The following is a 5,352-nucleotide window of genomic DNA, read 5'->3' on the forward strand; positions in this document are numbered from 1 at the left end:
CTAAATGGACTCTCTGCTCTCAGTTAAATAGTGCAACAACAGAGTCAACTCCTACACACACTCCCTACTTCAAGCTCAACTCTCAGTTGATAAAGTTTAACCTAATTTTTACAGTTTTTGACATTTGCTAAGACATGAAACCACATTCTCTGAACCAAATTCTCAATAGCCTAAACCAATTTGTCAAAGGAATCATGGTAACACTTTATAACTTTCGTTAATAAAACTTTAACAATAAAACATTAATAAACATGAACATTAGTGAACACTATATAATGTTTAACTAACCATTACTTAATATACTGTAGATTCAGAAATCTGAAAATATAAGATAATGTGCTTGTTAATGTTAATTAATTAATTTATTAAACATTACCAAGTGACTAACAGATCATCAATGTAAATTTAAATGCTTACAAATGTCATTCAACATTCAAATCAAATTATCATAAAGTTAAAAAGAAAACAAAACTTCAAATGATCTTGACAGATGGTTTACAATGATTAAAAGCTTCGTTAATAAATCATTAACAAACATTATATAATGCTTAACTGATCATGAGTTAATGTTTACAAATGTCATTAAACTTTCAATGCTTTTAAAAAATGTACAAAATATTTAAACGTTCAGTAGCCTAAATTACAAAATGATTACAAGTTTATTTGTTAATGAACTGTTGAATGCTTACAAGTGTCATTAAGCTTCAGTTCACATATTAACTAATGCTTATTTTTACATTTACAAATGCTGTGAAAATGTAGCTTAATTATGAACTTTAAGCACTTTCTATTCATGTTTATATATCCATTAAATTATAATCACAGTCTTTATATGTTATATATTTGGTCTTTGGTTGTTGTGTAGACTTCAACTTGCACATCTTAAATAATTTATTAATTATTTGTTTTTGCAGTATGCAATCTAAAGTGGAAACTATTTATAAATTGTAAATGTTTATAAAGTTGTTTTAGTTTTCTTTACGCACAAAAAGTATTCTTGTAGCTTCATTAAACTGAGGTTGAACCACTTCAATCCTTTGGCTCTTAAATGTTTAAACTGACAAAGCACAAATGAGTTTAGTTTAAACACAAAAATCAACGTGTTCTGTTCAGGTCTCACCTGTGCACGCATGCTATCAGCACCCGGGTGATGACTGAATAAACATAAACATAAACATCATCACCCAGCGCGTGACGAACCGTATGTGGAGAACCGAATGGTTCGATTTTTTTTTACAACATACATCCTATACCAACTACGCACACATTTACTATCATGTATGCCTATGAAAGACGATCAAACCAATCAGAGTAGTTATGAGGTGGGGCGACACATGCAACCTCTCCTCAGATGGAGCCCCGCCATGATCTGCAGGCTGCAGCCGGGTATACTTCTCAAAAACTACTCTTTTCAGAGCAAGCCGTTTTGTAGCATTTTCCTTTAAATGCAAATTAGCTCTGCTGACTCCGCCCCTGACCCCGAAACTGTTTAAATAGCTGCATTCATCGTGAAACTTTTTTAATTTGCACATTATTTGGAAATTCAATTTGCAAAGATTCATTACTCCCTACTGTTGGTGAAGCTAGATTCCGAATGATTTGCACACATTTAGGCAGATCGGGGGCTCATTCCCTTCAATGCTCCCTCATTTCCTTCTATGCTGAAACGCTACTGTCAATCAAACTATTGTGGGAGGGGCCTGTATCTATGATGTCACAAAGACAGGCAACTGAGATCTTCTCGATTTGAGAATTGGGAAATGATTTAACGAGATTGAAATAAAACACATAGTGGATTTTTATTATTATAAGGTGGTTGTATACATTAACTGCGAACACACATTTCAGTTCAAACAACTTGTCTCATCTGATGACCCCTTTAATGTTGTGAGGATGTTTTTTTTTCCGGAGGTCCTCTTGTTCAAATGCAGATAAAAAATCGAATCCTGACTGCCTTGTGGTTACACTAAAACAACAACAAAAAATTCTTGGTTCATTTAAGCAGTGTGTTTTTTTTTTGTTTGTTTTTTTTGTATCCGCTGATTAAGAAAAGCTCTTGCACAAGTACAATGCAGCCAATAACTGCCTCTCTTTATGCACTGGTGAGTGGATAAATCCTTTCAAGAAAATTTACTTACTGCTTTCTTTTGACATATTCTGTGCTTTATTAAATTTTTCTGCACTGTTGCTTGCAGTCAATGATCATAGTTTTTCAGTTAATATCACTAGGGAGATTATCAGTTATGGTTTTAAACATAATTTCCAGGATTTGTATCTCCATCTTGTCAGCCCTGTGAGGATGGCTGGACAGCACATCGTGGAAAGTGTTATTTCTTGATTTGAGAGCCGTGATTCATGTGTAGCATCAAAAGCTGATCTCGTCTTCAGAAACAACAAAGAAATGCTGAAACACTGGATTGGTCTCAGGGATCTTGAAATAGATTGACACTGGGTTTGGATGAATAACCAAACTCTCAGTGAAACTGTAGTACAGTAAGCATATATGTGTGAATGAGCTGGGCTTTGGTTTTCTAAATCTATTGTGAATTGCAGTATGATGCATTACAGATATTTCTTGTATTTTCTTGCCTGTTTACCTATACAAAATACTGAAGTCTGTTGTCTTTTCTTGAAATGTTATGATTTAATGCATTTTTCACATCAACTTAAGCTCCCTGTTTCTGCTTCTACAGGTTCTGGCACATGAGAGAATCTCGGCCAAGTGTCCCGGATAGCTGAAAAGAAGACGATCATTCAGGAGAAAACTGTGTTAGTCTGGGAAACTGGGATGGTTTTTTGAATGGTTTGATTCTGAAAAGTTTATCTGTGAAAAGAAAAATACATTACCCCCCAATTGATGGTATCTAAAAGAACACCGTACACTTAGATTGATGTTCATCATATTAATGTTTTTTTTAATAGTGAGCTTTTTTATTTTAACAAATCAGTGCTTAAACAATAAAAGAAAGTATAAATTTTTTTATTTTATATTTTTAATCTGTATTTTTAATACAGTTTTTAACTGGTTTTAGTATTGCAGCACTGAAGAAGATAAATGGTAAAAGTGTTTAAAATCTCTTCAACATCAAATAAAAACCAAGCTGGCAGCCTGGCACGCTGTCACAAAATCAAGATCGAGGAGACACCAAAAAGGAAACTTTTCTTTATTTTCACTTTGCACCACAAGGCTAAAGCAGGCAATGTAATTCCTATCTATAATAACTGAAGTTGGTGCCAACTTTTTTCTTTGAGATTTTGTACACGGGGCTCCAAGTTTGTTGAACAGTTAGTAAAATGAAAATGATCTACAATAATAAAATGGAGTGTTATTCCTTCTATTCTCCAAAAGAGGAAGCTATTAAGCCTTCTTTACTGTAGTAGAACCTCTCTCCTCAAAGTCCTTGATGATCCGGTAAATGGTTCTTTCAGTATTCTTTAAATATTCTTTGTAGCAATTTCCTTGCATGTGGGTCATTTTGATGCAAAGCGATGAAAGCACATGTGTCTTTGGAGGAAACCATTGCTAAGAACACAGTGGCTGGAATCGCTTCTTCTCTCCTTTTATTTCAATCAGACTGCTCTTACAATCTAATTAGAATGATACTGACTTTACCTGACTATTCATTCACACTTTCACATGTGCTGCTTATATGATTAGTCAATTCATGTTAGCTAGTCATTTTGTGTCATGATCAAAAACAGTAAAAAATAGTTATTTAAATTGCATCTGATCACTTTGAACAATAATCTAGAAACAATGTGAATGAACACCACGACAGGTTAAGCTGCAAACTTAGCAAAACACAAAATTTATGTCAATGTGTCCCAGCTGAAAAGGGTCTGTATTGAATAAATACCTGGGATTATGTTTGTTTTCTTCTAAAAGAGCAGAAAAGTAATTGAATCTAGCAGTTTTTAATGCTTTTCTGTAGGATAGGTTACTTTCCCGACAAGCAATACGAAATACCTCTAGTTTTGTTTTCCTCCAGGTGCTCTCTTTAGGGTGAGAGTATGCTCATTATACCATGGTGTCAAACTGTTTTCCTTAACTTTCCTTAGGCGTAAAGGAGCAACTGTATTTAAAGTGCTAGAAAAGAGAGAGTCCATAGTTTCTGTTACATCAACAAGTTGTTCTGAGGTTTTGGATATGCTAAGGAATTTGGATAAATCAGGAAGATAACTTAAAAAGCAGTTTTTTGTGGTAGAAGTGATGGTTCTACCATACTTGTAACAAGAAGTAGAATATACAATTTTGGCTATATGAAGTTTGCACAAAACTAAATAATGATCTGAGATATCATCACTTGGCCGAATAATTTCAACACCAATTCCATGTGACAGTATTAAATCTAGAGTATGATTTCGACAATGAGTAGGTCCTGAAACGTGTTGTCTAACACCAATAAAGTTCAGAATGTCTATAAATGCTGATCCCAATGCATCTTTTTCATTATTAACATGGATATTAAAATCACCAACTATTAAAACTTTGTCTGCAGCCAGAACTAACTAAGATGTAAAATCACCAAACTCTTTAATAAAGTCTGTATGGTGCCCTGGTGACCTGTATACAGTAGCCAGTACAAACATAACAGGGGATTTATCATTAACATTTGTTTCTCTGGATAATGTTATATGAAGCACCATTACTTCAAACGAGTTATACTTGAAGCCTGCCCTCTGAGAAATCCTGAAAACGTTATTATAAATTGAAGCAACACCTCCTCCTTTGCCTTTTAGACGCGGCACATGTTTATAACAGTAATCTTGAGGGGTGGACTCATTTAAAATGATGTAATCATCAGGTTTTAGCCAGGTTTCTGTCAAACAGACCACATCTAGATTAAGATCAGTGATCATATTATTTACAAAAAGTGATTTCGTAGAAATGGATCTGATATTCAATAAGCCAATCTTTATCATTTGTTTATCCATATTGCATTTGTTTTTTATTTGTTGAACCTCAATTAAATTGTTAACCTTAACTTGGTTTGGACGTTTTTTGTATTTTCTAGTTCGGGGAACAGACACAGTCTCTATAGTGTGATATCTAGGTGAAAGAGTCTCTATGTGCTGAGAATTAACTGACCTCTGTGACGGGAGGCAGCTAGCAGACGGTCGGTTTAGCCAGTCTGTCTGCTTCCTGACCTGGGCCCCAGTTAGTCAAGTATAAACACTAAGACTATTTGCCATATTTCTAGAGAGAAGAGTGGCGCCACCACAGGGGGGATTAAGACCATCTCTTTTCAACAGGTCAGGTCTGCCCCAAAAGCTCGCCCAATTGTCTATGAAACCTATGTTATTCATTGGGCACCACTTAGACATCCAGCCATTGAGTGATGACAATCTGCT

This window comes from Carassius auratus, chromosome 19 (assembly GCF_003368295.1).
Source record: "Carassius auratus strain Wakin chromosome 19, ASM336829v1, whole genome shotgun sequence".
NCBI lineage: Eukaryota > Metazoa > Chordata > Actinopteri > Cypriniformes > Cyprinidae > Carassius > Carassius auratus.